General features: G+C 43.6%; 1 protein-coding gene across 1 annotated transcript in view; it reads left to right on the forward strand.

Moving 5' to 3' along the window:
* The window catches only part of LOC130265357 (urea transporter 2-like), a 302,492-nt gene that overhangs the window by 259,200 nt on the left and 26,221 nt on the right, over positions 1-17,071 (forward strand). The window contains exon 4 of the mRNA XM_056514401.1: positions 909-999. The gene's annotated coding sequence lies outside the window, so the exon portion shown is untranslated. The remainder of the gene's footprint in view (positions 1-908; positions 1,000-17,071) is intronic.

Below are 17,071 nucleotides of genomic sequence, written 5' to 3' on the forward strand. Positions count from 1 at the left end.
TGCAGCTGGCACACCTGGAGGATGGGGTGACATCCAGAGGGACCTGGACAGGCTGGAGAAGTGGCCCAGGGGAACCTCATGAGGTTTAAAAGGCCAAGTGCTGGAGCTGCACTGGGTCAGGGCAGCCCCAGGATCAATCCAGGCTGGGGATGAGCAGAGGGAGCAGCTCTGGGAGAAGGAGCTGGGGGTGCTGTGGGTGAGAGCTGGACCTGCCCAGCCTGAGGCCCCCTGCCCTGGGCTGAGCCCCCAGCGTGGGCAGAGGGCAGGGGGGATTCTGCCCCTGTGCCCCTGTGCCCAGGTGAGACCCCACCTGCAGAGCTGCCTCCAGCCCTGGGCTCCAGCAGCACAAGGACGTGGAGCTGCTGCAGCCAGTGCAGAGGAGGCACCAAGGGGATCAGAGGGATGGAGCAGCTCTGCTGTGGGGAAAGGCTGAAGCTAAAACTGGGATTGTTCAGTGTGAAGAATGAGCAGCTTCAAGGTGGCCTAATTAAGTGCTTCAGTACCTGCAGGGAGCTGGCAAAAAAGATGGAGAGAGACTACTTATAAGGGTTTGGAGTGACAGGACAAGGGGGAATAGCTTCCCACTTCCCAGAGGGAAGGGTTAGATGGGCTGTTGGAAAGGAAGTTTTCTCTGTGAGGGTGGGCAGGCCCTGGCACAGGTTTCCCAGAGAAGGCGAGAAGCTGTGGCTGTCCCTGGATCCCAGGCAGTGTCCAAGGCCAGGCTGGATAAGGCTTGGAGCAACCTGGGATAGTGGAAGGTGTCCCTGCCCATGGCAGAGGGCTTTTATAACAAGATGCTCTTTAACGTCCATCCAACACAAACCATTCTGTGATGTTATTATCGTCCTACTGTCACTCTTGTTCTATGGATCTCCAGCATTTCAGATTCCTGTGTCTCTTTGCTTTAGGAAGACCAGGAGCCACCCCAGCTACCAACAGGCTGAAGCAGACAAGCTTGACTCTGCAAGAGGACAACATCATCTCAAGATCATTACCCTGGTGAGTTCAGGCTCCCTGAGTGTGTTTGGCTGCGTCTTCCTGCCCATGGAAGTCTCTCATCTGAGTATGCTGTTCACTCTCTACTACACCAGATGCTTTCATTTAGGCCAGAAACTCATTTAATTTGCAGGGAAGGCAACTTTTTTCCAGCTGCCTTGCAAGGAAGTTTCTTAGCTGTTCAGGGAAGCACAACCATACCCCTTCACTGGAGGACACCCTGGCAGGCAGCACACTGGGTGGAGGATCCTTGCCCTGGGTTTGCAGCACTGTGAACACATCCAGGCTCTATCAGGGCACTCAGTCCACCCTGTAGTTCTGACACCCTCAAGGTTTGCTTTCAGGATGTTCTGAGGAGCAATTACTCCTCCAAATAAAACTTGTTTAGTTCATTGCAGGATATGCGGAAAATGGGGTGGTAAAAAAGTTATATCTATCTATATCTATATCTATATCTATCTATATCTATATCTATATCTATATCTATATCTATATCTATATCTATATCTATATCTATATCATCTATATCTATGTATCTATATCTCTAAAAACTCACCACTTCTCACTATAATCACTACTCAGAGATAGAAGATTTGTGTGTACACATTACCTGTAGTAGCAAAGCTTCTGCTTGGGACTCTCTCTCTCCTTAGAATCGTAGAATAGTTTGGATTGGGACCCTTTCCACTGTCCCAGGCTGCTCCAATTCCCATCCAGCCTGGCCTTGGGCACTGCCAGGGATGCAGGGGCAGCCACAGCTGCTCTGGGCACCCTGTGCCAGGGCCTGCCCACCCTCCCACCAGCAATTCCTTCCCAATATCCCATCCATCCCTGCCCTCTGGCACTGGGAGCCATTGCCTGTGTCCTGTCCCTGCATGCCTTGTCCCCAGTCCCTGTGCAGCTCTCCTGGAGCCCCTTCAGGCCCTGGCAGGGGCTCTGAGCTCTCCCTGGAGCTTCTCTTGTGCAGCTGAGCACCCCCAGCTCTGCCAGCCTGGCTCCAGAGCAGAGGGGCTCCAGCCCTGCAGCATCTCCGTGCCTCCTCTGCACTGGCTGCAGCAGCTCCACGTCCTTGTGCTGCTGGAGCCCAGGGCTGGAGGCAGCTCTGCAGGTGGGGTCTCACCTGAGCACAGGGGCACAGGGGCAGAATCCCCCCTGCCCTCTGCCCACGCTGGGGGCTCAGCCCAGGGCAGAGCTGGTTTTCAGGGCTCAAGTGCACTTTGATGGGTCATGTTGAGCTTCTCTTGCCGTGGTTTGGTCTCTAAAAGGTTAAGCAGGCCCTGGGCATCAAGGTTATTCCCTTCAGGATGGACTCCATGAGGGTGTAGCCCCCAGCCTTTCAGGAGAAATGGCTTCACCTTTTGCAGTCAGTCCCCAGGGATGCAGTGGGCCCTGGCAGTGAGAGATCCCAGTCTGTGACTGGTAATGGTCACATCTGACTTGTGGAATTTTTTTTAGGAAAGACCATGCCTAGGGATGGATATAAATAGTAAAACACTGTAGCCCATCCACCTCCCTATCAATTAACAAATTATCAACCCAATAAGGGTCAGGAAGATTCTATTCAATTTACAAACTGCAAATATTGGCTTATTTTGAGCTAGTTGGTATGAGCTTACAATCATATAAAAAATTCCTTATTTTTTTGGAAATACATTTCATCTGCCTTTGCATGATGGCAGCCAAGAAAATTTTGTTCAGATTTTCCTAGGTGATTCACTTCCTGGCTTCTAACAAACCTGGTAAATGTCAGGTGCCAAAAATTTTTTCAACGAGATTTTTGAGCAAGAATAACAGTTCCATTCCAAAGCATAACTTTAATAATTGTTCATGCTACTGTTTTTCTATTTTTGGGTCTTTTTAAGAAGACCTCACAAGAAATAGGTTATTTTGTTGATATCTTCAGTACATTTTCAAATTCTTGGGGTAAATATCAGATGCAGTTTTGATTTTGAAGGTCATTTAGGGACATGAACTTCAAAGTTGTTGAAGATGTCCTGTTTTTTCCTATTCATTCTTTCCAACACTGCAGCACAGAGGCAACACTTGCAATGTTTTCAGTGTCTTTTTAACCCTTCTTATGTGCCCTTTCTGAAAACAATCTGACCAAATGCCCCCATTTTTGAAATATGCTAGGTATCTTTCCCCCTGAAATGGATTTGAAAATTGGAATTCCAAACGCTGAGGGTGCATAAAGACATCTGATGTCTTTTGTACCACTGATGGGTCTGAGGGGCAAGGTCCTCTAAGTGTGGCAATAAGGCAGAGACAACCAAAGCAGATGAATTGTGGGTTGCAGGTGAATACAGGTCACCTCACTCTAGAGAAAGGAGCAGCTTTGCCATTTCACTTCCCAGGAAGAGCTGCAGAGCTCTGTGGGCTCTCTTTACAAATTCCATTGCCATGTGCACTTGGCTTATTAATTAAAACACATTCTTTACTGTTTTCAATACATTAAATTGAATGTGTCTAATGAATATCCAGCTGCACTCTTCTTTCTTTATACATAACAATTTAGAATCATAAATTGCACTCATTTCAACCCAGGAACATTTTTCCCATTATATGGCTGCTGGTGATAATGTATCAGACAGCAATAATGATGCTTGATTTTCATAAGCTGCACTAAATGCTAAGTGCTCAGAGCTACATGTTTTGATTAGCAGACTAAGCAAACCATGACATGAGAATCCTTATTTACACTGACTACTAAGGATTTTTTCACAAGGTAATTTATTTAGGCAGAGGGACAGTTTAAGTGTACCTGACTGAGTTCCAGATCATCCCAAGCTGGACATCTGTGACACACACAGCACTTGAGTGATTGTCTTATCTAAGCTAGACATGCAAAATCATATACTAGAATTCATTCTGTGCAAGATTTACCAGGAAAAATAAAGACTATTTTGATGTTGTATGTGTAGAAGTTGAATCAGGTGCAGAGTACATTCTGGAGAGGCCTGTAGACAAGAGAAAAGGTATTTTGTCCCAGATGTAGCTTTCTATGCCCTCCATTCCTTTCCGAACTCTCCTCCATCATTCTCTGCAGCAGCCCTGGGTCCCTTCACCGCACAGCCACACTTCTTTCATTTCACAAGTGCAATGCCTTCCTGGCACACTAAAAAAAAGCAAACACACCCATGTGTGCCTTCACTCGCAGGCTCTGCCTTGTTCCTTCAGCTCCATCTATCGACGTCCTGAAAAACGAGCTGCCAGGGCAGCAGGTCCCTTCCACCTGCCCCTGCTCACACACAAAGGGGACCCACAGCAGATCCTCAGCTCTTTGGGGGGCATGGCTCCCCTCTGTGGGCTCAGGACAGCTGGTCAGACAAGGTACTCCACCACGTTCTGCTGGATATTAATCCTTTGGGCTGTGACAGAGAGCTGTGGCTTGGTTAAGTAAAGCTGAATGCAAGCCAGCCCAAAGGAAGAATTATTGTTAGGATCATTGTCAGGCTGCTTGGTTTGAAGGGTGTCCCAAACCCTATAGGAGGCAATCAGTGTAAACTACCGAGAGGTGAAGAAATTAGGATGAAAGAATGTGTAGCCATATGAAATCTGAGCTCTTATTTGGCTCAAATTTACTGCTAGTGTCTCTCCGTGATTACAAAATACTTTTTCACTTCAAGTGTCTCTTAGCATCTTTCACAGCTTTTCTATGCTCGTTCTTCAAGCAGTGTGTCAGATCACCCCAATCTTGCCTGGAATGGCACACACACAAATAATTGATGCCAAATAAGGTCTCAATGGAGAGAGGTTCCTCTTCCAGCAGACTTACACTTTTCAGTCCGTGCTGGGGAAGTCACCCCTGGCTCTATGGTCAGGCAGAGATAGTGGTGGCGGCAGTGGGTAACTTCAGGGAGTTCCTCTGAAACACTGAAATTATTCATACTTCTAAATATTAAATATTTCTTCATATTCATAACTACTTCTTGATCCCTAGTTGGAAGTAAAATGCAAAGTGTTAAATATTATTTTGAAACAAGGACTGGGAAACTTTTCTCCAGCCATATATTTGGTTTAAATTTGTTTTGGTAAGCAGCCGAAACTACTGGATGTGCCTCTAAAAGCATTACTGAGGATGACTCTGAGTGCTGATTGTATTCAGAAACGCACTCTCAGCTCTGCAGGTCTCCAAGCATTATCTGAACCCTCCCAGATTGCAGACTGATGCTGGAAGTCACAGAGAAATGGGCATTTCTATCATCTCTGGATGACAACAGACTCTCCAAGTCCTGGCACTTGTGGTTCCAAAAACTTGAGATGGAAGTGGAAGGGGAGAGAGAGATTAGAGGTATTTTGTTTCACCATTGTAATGAAAGATTTGGTCAGATACATCCAGCACAGTCAGAGACTGAGCAACACATCCATCATGGGGTTCTGAAGGGCAACATTACAGCTTTTATCTTCTCCCCTACATATCTGAAGCTTATAAAGTAATTTGGCAAGCCTTTCTGGAGATAACCTGTCACCTGGAAGGTTTACAGCCTCGCTTCTGCTCTGCACTACCTAAAGAGGGAAAGGAGGTGTACAAATCCATCCCTGTGAGCTCAGCTGGGCTGAGGGGAGGCAGCACAGGGAATGAACCTGGCTTGCAGCTTGCTGTGTCTGATAACAGCCATGAGAACTGACAGGATGTGATCCAGCTCAGGGCTCTGCAACAGAAGAGGCAAAAACTCCATACAGGCATTTTGGGAACAAGAGACATAGCTGAGAGAGAAAATCTTGTGGGGGATACCCCAGAGAATTGGATTTTCAGCTCCTCCTGGTGCCACAAAAAATTGGTACTGTTCCTGTGAGAGCCTGACATCTCCAGGGAGGAGTTATAAACCCAGACACCCTAGTCTCTCCCCAGCAGCAGTCTGGCTGAACCCAAACACACAGGTACCAATACCACAGAGCCACCTGACCACTTGCTACCATGCTCACAGAGCGTGCTGCTTCCAGCCATCTATTTGCTTTGTATCTGGGCCCATGCTGCCTGCAGCTTAAAATTCTTGTATCTCTGCTCACCACTTCCCTGCTCTGGATTGCTCCTCCAGCATGCAGGAGCCACACTTCATGTCGAGATGCTGCAGCCCATAGAGACACGTCCCCACCCTGGGCACTCGGACAGAGATTTTACTAACTCATGGAGTAATTTTTTTTTTCGTTAATCAAGCATAAAAGTAGTTCCAACAAAAAGGCTGGTGTAGGTGGGAAAAGAGGCAGGATATGTTCATTCTGCTGGAGGAAGCATAGGCTGAGGACACACAGTGTCTTTTGTTGAGGAGAGAGAGAGCAGGAGAGAGCAGCACCCCTTGCACTTCACTCAGGCTGTAAGAATCACAGAATCACCACACAACAGTTTGTGCTGGAAAGCACCTTAAAGCTGATTCAATCCCACCCCCTGCCATGGCAGGGACACCTTCCACTGTCCCAGGCTGCTCCAAGCCGCATCCAACCTGGCCTTGAACACTTCCAGGGATCCAGGGGCAGCCACAGCTGCTCTGGGCACCCTGTGCCAGGGCCTGCCCACCCTCACAGACAAGAGTTCATTCCCAATATCCCATCTAACCCAGCCTTTTTTCAGTGTGAAGCCATTCCCCCTTATCCAGGCCCTAGTCCAAAGTCCATTTCCAGCACTTCTGTGGTTCCTTTAGGTACTTTGAATGCTGCACTAAAGTCACCCTGGAGCCTTGAATGACAAGATCTGGCTGTGGCCACATGAACAGCCTGCCAAGGCAAGACTCAGACACCTGAAGTCAGAAACACCAGATAAGGGTTGTCATTTTAAATAGGTACAGGGTCCTGGGGCACTCTTCAAGGCAAAAACCACACAGCCCATGTGTTTGGTCGAAGTCCAAACCAAACTGCCTCTTCACACAAGTCATGAGGCTTGTAGCCCCACACTATTTCTGCATTTTTTCACACACATTTGAGCAACCAGTGCATAATCCCCACAGCTGCACATTTGCACTGTAAATTTACTGTCTGGTTCACCATCGCCTCCTTACAAACAGACACACACTCACACACACACACACACACACACACACATGTACATATAATCATGCTCAGTCTGTGCCAAGGCTGAAAAACCTATTCATAAACCACCTAAAATCTACACAGAAAATTTTATCCTCAACCTTCAAGTTTCTGCAGTGATAGCTTGGTTCAGGTACAACACAGGGGCAGAAATGGTTTAGATTTTCATGTAGAAATGAGCTTACGGGCGTTTGGGGTTCGCTTTAGTGGGGAACACAGCAAATATTCCAGGCAGCTTCTATCAGAAAGTTATGCAAAACAACAACAATCCTCTCACCACTTCCAAACCTTATCCATTCCCTTCCCCCATCATCTCCAAGTTATTATCTGTTAACCACATTTTTAAACTGCAACAAAGAAAACAGAATAAAATCAATAGCTCTCTTTGCAGCTAGGAGGACAGAAATATTCAGCTCCCCAGTGGGAAAACTGGTTCTTTCTTTCTTCCTTTCCTTCTAATTTTAAACTTCACTTAAGGTTCAGTGATTGAACAAAAGCAGACAAAAAAATATTGCAGTTATCTGACGTACAGAAGTGTAACATGAAGTCTGCTCATTATGGATAATATTTATGGCAGATCATAACGTTAAATTACAACTCAGCCGCCTCAGCCAGAAATTTGTAACACCACACATGTGCTTCTAATTAAGGGCTTTTGAAGTTGCCCTGGATATTTATTTTCAAGGGATTTAGTGCACAGAACGATTAAAGTTTGCTCTTGTTAAGAGTTCTGCAATTGAAAAAAATATTAGGAGAGATTGCAACTGGACCTCAAACTAATATATACATTCATTTTTGCATGAGTGTATATGTGTACATCTGTTTATCTATTGCCATAAAAAAAATAAAAACGTGTGTGTTAACATAGATAAAATAATATATTAAAAAGAGGGAGACAAAGGGCCCTTTGTTTCAAATGTGGTCCGAGTCCAAAATTTGTGACCATAATTTTGTTTATAGGAAATCCTTTATAATGCTAGTTTAGTGTTTCCATATGGAATTCTCATAGGACTCTTTTCTCCCTCCCCCTCAACCCCCCCACGTCCCTCTTTTATTTGGATAAGGCAAGAGAAAAGTGAATGTACATTCCAAAGATGCATAGTCATTCCGGATCAAATTCAATGGATTCTGGCAAGAGTTGAAAAACACAGATGCAGTGTTTTAGGTCTCCTGCTGTGCAGCCTCCAGCCATGAGTGTCTGGTTGAAGCACTTTGTAAAATCATGAAAACCCTATTAAATTCATGAAATATGATATACTGCATTTTCGAGCTAACTTTCCATTGAACTGTCCATGAAGACAGAATTTGTCTGGCTTGCTTATGGTGCTCACACACACACACACATGTACACACTCAGGCATCCCTGTGTGCACACCAAGATACAGACAGGAGCTCCTGCAGTCCTTTATCCTCTGCTTCTTCAACTGAATCTTCCTCTCCAAACCAGCAGAGCCTGGGTCAAAGAAGTTCTCATCAAGCCTGCTCTGTCCTTGCACCACACAACTCACACAATGACCCTCAACAATTAAAGAGGTCCTGATGTTTAGGCAGAGGGAAGTGAGTGTCCAACACAGCTGCCCCTCTTCCAACTTAAAACAAAATCCCTTGCTAGGAAACTGAAAGCAGCCTGATAGTCTTACTTCATTTCCTATTGGGTTTCACATAATAAAATCATCATATGTTTAGGATTGGGTTTCTTTTCTCCTCTTCTAAATGAAAAAGTGAGAGCAGTCCCCTGAGGACAAAGGTCTTGCTGTTAAAATTGTCCTCGAGACACGGGCAGTTGTGGGCCCCTTGCATGCCTGTCAGAGTGAGGAAAAATATGTATTTTAGTAAAGCTGGCCTGCCCTTGCTTATTTATGTCTCGGCACACACGTGGCTGAAAGTTGCAATAAGTCTAATGAAATGTGGCTGTACCTGAGCTCACCATGCAGCCACGTGAGGTTTTCCTTGCCTCCACGTGAGGCTGATGGAGCTCCCCCATAAAACACGTTGTACTTCCAACTGTGACTTTTATTCAAGGATCTGTAGGTACTTGAGAAACACTGAGATTCATAAATGCTCAGGCCAGACAGGACATTTGAGCATTTGACTTCCAGTTTTGGGATGAAAGCTTCAGGAGAAGAGGGATGCACTGCCTTCCCTGGTAGTTTGCTCCAACAGCTAATCAGTCCTCCTGTTAAAAACATTACCATGCAATAAATAAGCCATGAGGTTTAAGATAATATTGCTAACAGGAGGATTTAAATTGCATATCTGTGGTTAAAATCGTTCACAGGAGCCTTAACTCCAAACTTTTTGAGCAAAAATAGTGATAATGTGCATCCTTTTCTGTCCATAGTCTCTACCAAGTTCTGCTCCACCAAAACCAGATAATTTTTAAGATTTTGTGTGGAAATGGTGATTATATTTATCTTCATAAATATATCTTCAATTTTGGTACAAGATTGCCCTTTTTTGCTGTGTACATTTGCTGTCAGTAGATGATAGAAAGATCCTAGTTAATACCTGTTAATTAGGTTCACATCTTCTGATGAACAGTGTTATTGCAAGCAGTAAATCAATTCAATCCTAGAAATTGCTTTGCAAGTCAAATATCCAGAATTTTTTCCAAGTAACTTTAAAATTCCAGATCTCTCTGGAATGGAAACAAAGGTTTGAATTTCAGGACCACAGTGCAAGTTTGACACATTTGCTGGCCTCAGATATGCCAAAACAGATAAAATACGCTGTCTACTACTTCCCATTCCAGATAAGAAGGATAAAGGAATGCTTAAAGCCCCTTAAGTACTCACTTTTTTGGTATAAATAGTTTTGAACTTGAGCTTGTTTCAACATTGTTGTTTGCATAAGGTTTAGATGTGAATTCTCTTAGGTTTTTTATAGATTATTTACCTTCTTTAGGTGCCTGTATATCTCTATTTACTAAATAAGGAAGTCTAGAGTAACTTATTTGGACCTCCATGTCTTGTTAGACATTTGTTTTGGGTGAGAATCCCTTCTTTTTTCCTTACAAAAACACATTGAAATAAAGACATTTGCCCAACTCTTGCTACAGCAGTAATTGTCTAAGAACACAAACAAAAATGGGTGTACCAGAGATATGACTTTTTTGTTGATGAGGTTAAATTGCAGTATAATTCTATATCACGTACCAGCTAAGTTATTTTACATGTCTTTAAATGTCATTGATATTATGATTCATAATGTAATGCTCTGTGGTCTTCCAATTTCCTTTAAAAAAACTGAATCATACATTTGCAGGCACTAAAACAACATTAATTAGCAAGGTTTGTGTTAACAGACATCTTGAGAGGATTAATGTGCAAAAATTAGATAACAAAGTGCATGCCATTAAGACTTAAAGTGCTACTCCTGCTGTGACATGTGAACATTTTATGTGGAAAAACACCTGTATTCTCCATCATGCAACAAAATAATGGGGACTTAACAAGCTTTACTAATTCGATATATAAAGTGGCAGCTACAGGAAGCATGTATTTACAGGCAAGGAAGATTGTTTAAAAGAAACAGACAGAAATGGCCTGGGAATATTTTACTGGATATCCAGTGAGCAAGCTGAGTGAGAATAAAATCTGGTAAACTCTTGCCATTGTCCTTGCCTCCACACTCCAGCCCAGCCCCTGGTGGTTACAGCTGCCACCACAGGATGTACAACCCTTCTGACAAGGGCACATCTCTTGCAGGACTACCTTTGGTGACAGTGACCACTGTCCGTGCCCTGGAGTTTACACAACATTCCCTGTTACTGCAAAACCCTCTGACACAGGAGGAAACACAAACTAGAGTGACAACAGGATGCCTGGTGCCTTCATTACCATCTCTGACCACGATGTCACATCCTGCCTTGCAGTGCCAGAGCTCCCAAATCCCCCAGCCATGTGAGCCAGCCCAGACCAAAGCCCCGTGAACATGGATTTACAGGTTGTTTCCAGAAATGCCATGGAGGTGAGGAACACAACCCATAGAACTCACAAAGGCCTTTAACCCTGTTATTATTTACTTATACAATAAATCATATAAAAGGTCATGGGCCTGTTGGAGTGAGTCCAGAGGAGGCACGGAGATGCTGCAGGGCTGGAGCCCCTCTGCTCTGGAGCCAGGCTGGCAGAGCTGGGGGTGCTCAGCTGCACAAGAGAAGCTCCAGGGAGAGCTCAGAGCCCCTGCCAGGGCCTGAAGGGGCTCCAGGAGAGCTGCACAGGGACTGGGGACAAGGCATGCAGGGACAGGAAAAAAAGATTGTAGGCTCCCCATTCCTGGAATTGTTCAATGTCGGGTGTTCTGAGTAACCTGGTCTAGTGGGAGGTGTCCCTGCCCAAGGCAAAGGTGGAATTGCATGGTCTGTAAGGTCCCTCCCAATCCAAACCATTCTGTGACTCCATGATTCTAAAATAAACAGAAATCCCCCTCAAAACGAACAGATTACACACACTTATGTAACTAAGCTCTCTCTTTGGTTTAAGTTTGTATCAAAGTCTCTCTGTGGAACCAGGATCCTATTTACTTCTGGAAAGGTTAATCTTGGTTCTGCATTCAGGCAGAATGTACTACAGTCCACCCAGCTCCATGACCAGCACAGAAAATTTTACCACCATGGAAATAACAGTACCTGATAAAACATTATCATTAGGATTGGCAGCAATAGCCAATGGCTCCATAAATCCTCATTTCTATACCCACAGCTATTCATTACTTCAAATCCCATTTAAGAGGCTTTTGGATCACAGTCTCTCTTCCCCCTCTCCAACAGCAATAAGACTGTGTAAAGAGAAATATTTTGTTTATTGCTTAAATGCAATGAAATGCTTTGTCCACCACACAAGACACCAGATCCCAAATCCTTCCCTGCTGCCCAAGGCAAAACTCCAACAAGAGAGTTCAAAACAACCATATCATTACTGGCATCCTGCTTACTATGCATTGAAGGGGTGTTTGCCATGGAGTAACAGGGGTGGCACAGTTCAACAGTTGCTTCCTAAAACTCCCATTTAGAAAGTTTATAAGGCAAAATGTCAGTTTTCCGAAATACAATTCCCCATTTCCCAAATTCCAGTAACCAAAAAAAAACAAAACAAAACAAAACAAAACAAAAAAAAAAAAAAAAAAAAAAAAAAAACCCACCCTACTTTAAATTAATTTGGACTTTCTTGCTGGTGTTCTACTTTTAGATATAGGATTTATGTTAGCTGTTCTAACAAGCTTACATTCTTCAGAATTATTCACATTATTCTTACTATTCATACTGAGTTCCTTTTGGAAGCCTTAATAATATATCCCACTAGGCCACATGTTCTGCATACTCAGTCCATAAAGATGGCTCTGTTCCAAGACGGTTCAGGATAGAAACATGGAACAAAGGAAAAGTGTGATACAAACATGTGAAAACATGAGCACAATACCAGGCAAACCTGGTCAGCTGAGCAGGCAGGAGCTCAGCACACCAGAGCCTGACTGCCACTAAATGTTTTTCCTCACACCACTGGGCTGTTTTCATTCAGTTCACTTATTCCTAACAAGGCAATTAGTCTCACCACCACAGCTCCAATTTCCCAGTGAGCCTGGAAGAAAACTGGGAGAACAAGAGAAAACAGGAAGGAACTGATTAACATCAAATTCAACAAAGCTCTAGAACAGACTTTACATGGAAATACCCAGGGAGAAACCCAAGTGGGCTGTTTCTTAGATGCAGAAAGGGTATGTCTATGGGATTATAAATTGGATTTATGGGTGGCAACCAGGAGAAGGGCTTGGTAGCACAGGACTTGTTGTGTATGTATAACAGGAAGCATAGCTTTAGATCCAAAGGAAAAAACTTCATAAACGTATGTTTCAGAACAGCAACATTATAAAAAGAAGATAAAAGCTATTAAAAACAAAATCTACACACACCAAAAGAAAAAAAAAAATGTTTACAGAGAACAGAAGTCACATATTACTAAAATGTATCAGTCAATTTTATCATAGAATCATCACAGAGATTGGAAGAGACATTCAGGACCAGATAGTCCCACTATCAACCAACACTACCATAATTACCCCAAAATTCCAGATGCCTCTTGAACAGTTCCAGAGATGGTGACCCCACCACCTCCTTGGGTAACTTATTCCAATACCCAACCACTCTTACAGTGAAGATTTTTTTATAATATGTATCTGAACATCCTCTGGCAGAACTTAAAGCCATTTCCTCTCTCCTTTCACGTCAGGCATGGCAGCCAAGACTGACCCTTATCTCACTCCACCTGCTGTCAGGGAGTTGAGGAGAGTGAGAAGGTGCCCCCTGAGCCTCCTTTTCTCCAGACTAAACATGTCCAGCTCCCCCAGCTGCTCCTCATGAGAAATGTTTTTAGAGCCCCTCCACCCACAACATTATGAAGAGTAACTGCGCATGTACTGCAGATATACAAATTAAACTCCTATTTTCTATTCCCAGCTCCTGGGACATGTTCAGGGCCAGGGGGTAGGACAGATAATCTTTAAGGTCCCTTCCAACCCCAACCATCACGTGATTCTGTGATTCTGCAATAGACACAATTCTGTTTGGTGCTTTGAAAGATTCCCAGTAAGTACCAGCTACACCCACAGGTCTCACAACGTGTTTGGGAATAGGTACCAGTTAAGATTCACAGTGATAATCAGTGGCTAAAGATTGCTCAGCCCTTGAAAGTGCTATGAGGCAGAGACCCTCACCCAGACCTCCCTGAAGTCAAGAGAAAGTGTTCAAAATTACTTCAGTGAGGTTTGCACATAGGATTTGATTTCTAGGGCTGTTGATCTGTTGCCTTCCATGAGCACTAATTTTACTGGTGTAGCTTTCAATGTAGTTCAGCTATCTCTCGGATAATTTCAAATCTGCCAAGTCAGATGGATGTGCTGCATGCCATGGTCCATAAAAATGAAAGGCCAGCTATTAATTGGCTTTGCCTTCAGCTTAGTGACTTTAGAAAAGTCCCTCTTGCAGCCACAACATATAATTTATTGAGAGATATATTTGGATCTATTTATTTCAAGAACAAAATTGTCTGGTTTGGTGCCATTTATTTTATAAAAGAGATAATAAAAATGTAATGAGTATGGAGATTCAAAAGTGGAAATGACACAAAGAAAGCAATAATCATTAAAATAAAAATATAAACAAGTCTATAAACCAAACCCTCAAGACATTTGCCATGTATAATATAACTTTTATACCTCTTACTTCATAATGCATAACTTTACAAGAAAATTAATTTAATGCTTTTGCTAACCTTACTCAACCCCAATCAAGTAATAGGTAGCAAGAAAAACAATTATATGCACACACAGTAAGCTTTCATTTAGTTCAAGTGGTGATTCAAGTATTTCAATAGCATAATAAAGACCTGAAATCTATTTAACCAATGGCAATACCAAAATCCCTGAAACTGTTTTCACATGAGACTGGATATTTAAACCCACATAAACGTCTATGGCAGGGCTTTTGTGGGACACTTATCTGTGCTGACCTCTATAAATTTCATCAGGTACTTCAGCCATGATACAGAAATTATTTCTATATACAGCAGCAGTCTTGAAGGAGGGACAGGGCTTATGGTCAAAACATGCTGGCAATAACAATGGAGAGGATCACAGGTTCCAGTCTGAGAGGGCAGGAGGAAAGGACTGACACTCATCAGCCCAGCCCTGGCAAGATCACCCCAGCAGAGGGTTTAGCCATGGCAGCTCACACCACAAGCCAAACCCATCCCTGCAAGTGTCCAGGGCCAGGTAGGATGAGGCTTGGAGTAACATGGCCTAGTAGAAGGTGTCCCTGCCCATGGCAGGGGTGGAATGAGATGGTTTTCAAGGTCCCTTTCAGCCCAAACCATTCTGTGATGAGAGCTAAGGTTCTCTTGGAGTGGCAAATCACCACAGTACCATCCATGTGATGTGACAACGCTGCCCATGGTGATGGAAGGAGGTGTCAAAGAGGCAAAGAGCTGAAAAGCTCTTTAAACCCTCACCTCCCTCCCTGAGGTCCTGCACCAAGCTTCCAGCAGCATGATTCCCATTTCACTGCAGAGAGAAAGGCTGAATCATAGAGGTATTGAAGTGGTAGGTTAAAATTGGGGCATTTAGTCCTTACATCTACTCAGAGATAATTGGCTTAATTTTCCCTGTTGTGAGGCCTTCCTGCCTCCTGCTGCCTTCAAAAGACATCAGACTGCACACACACAGATTAGAAAATAGCACTGACTGTTAAAATGTTTGATTACAGATATTTCCATAATCACAAGCAAACATGTCAGACTTAAATGATCCTACTCTTAGGCTCCCCACCTGTAAAACACGAAACAAGGCACTTGATGCACTTTTCTAAAGCAAGGGCAGGGTTATTTCTAGAGCTGGCTGAGGCCTTAGGCGATGGAAGAACCATGATCAGAAAGTCCAGGGATAAGTAAGTATATGCTGCATAAAATACTTTAAGAGGCTTTCAGAGGCAGGAAGAGTTTCTTTGTACTAATAAATCCCTGCAGGTTTTGGTGCCCTTGAGTTCAGTGACACAGCTGAGATATCCATGGTCATATAAAGACTCCAATTCTCTAAGCAGCTTTGTGGATATCCAAAGGCAAGATCTACAAACCAGTCATTATCACAATTCATATCAATTACTTTTAAAACTGATGAAAAGCCAAAGGCTTCGGCTCAGTAGGTTGCCTGTTCCAGTGCCTGATCCAGAGAGAACAACAGAGCAATCCTTGTGTCCCCTGCCCTCAGCAGGGATTGAGCAGGGACTTCACATTTGAGTCACAAATGCTGGGGCTTTGGACAAATCCTGATGGGCAACCAACCCCACAGGAGTCAGAGAATTCAGGCACCCATATTACTGCAGAAAAGCATTAACTTAATGCAGATCCAATAAAATAATGATGTTTCCTTCAGCCACCCTCATTTTCAACTCAGTCAACAAGCATGACATCCTTCCATGTTTGGCTGGAAATCCAAAAGAAGTGTTTTCTGACCAAGTCACATCCCAGGATGGGAGCCAGGAGCCAGCTGCCAGCAGAGGTGGAGCAGCCCATGGTGCCTGGGGTAGGAGTCAGGGAGAGGCTGCTGCCAGGCTGGATGATATTCTGGCAGGCTCACTGCAGCCCACAGGTCACTTGTCCTCTGCCTCATGCATGTCCATTGTCCAATGAGTCAAAAGTCCATTGCACCAAGCCAAGGAACAAGGAAGGAGCAGCAGTGCCCAAGGTCTCCTCACACCATCCCGTGGCTAAGAATGACTGATGAACTTCAAAGCTAATTCCCTTTGCCAGATTCTCAGCTTCTTAAACTTAAAATACTTATCTCTCCCATTACCTCAACCAGCTTGTTGATATGGCAATTGAGGAACATGTTGGCAAATTGGATGCAAATGTTTCTTCTCCTTTCCCTACCATGTCCAAAACATACAGTTAACACCATCCTGAACTCACATAAACTCCCAACTGGGTTTCTTTCAAAACTATAAAGCTGATTTGACTACATTGATACAAGGAAATAGAAACAAATCACTTTACAGCCTCCAAGTTGGCTTCTGCTACCCAAATATCCTTTTTTGTGCCTTGGGCCTCAACAATTCTCCACCAAACGGGTCTGAGCACAAGTCATGAGTAGATGAGTTATTCCTAGCACATGTATTTTAGGGTTTTTTTATATTCAGATTTTTTTTCCTCGTTTCAATTCCAAATATCTGGTTTTCCTTAATCATTCATATCCTTATTAAGGACCTTGCCAATATCCATTTAAAACAAATGATGCCTTCTTGAATGGGTCAGACCATCCAGAAAGCTAAAACTTTTTCCTCTTGTAAAATCTATAATGAAAACTGTGTGGATAACTCCTTTATTTATTTTTTTTCAGGGAGTGGGGGGAGGTTTGGGAGGGTTTTTTTTGTTTTGTTTTGTTTAATGCTTGAACTGAAAAACTAGGAAAAAGAATTAGTACAGAATGAGTCTTAAAACTGTTTCATTTTTCTCAAAGGAATGAAAACAAGCACAAAAACACAATAAATGTTTTATTGCAGTAC

This window comes from Oenanthe melanoleuca, chromosome Z (genome assembly GCF_029582105.1).
Source record: "Oenanthe melanoleuca isolate GR-GAL-2019-014 chromosome Z, OMel1.0, whole genome shotgun sequence".
In the NCBI taxonomy this organism is placed as follows: domain Eukaryota; kingdom Metazoa; phylum Chordata; class Aves; order Passeriformes; family Muscicapidae; genus Oenanthe; species Oenanthe melanoleuca.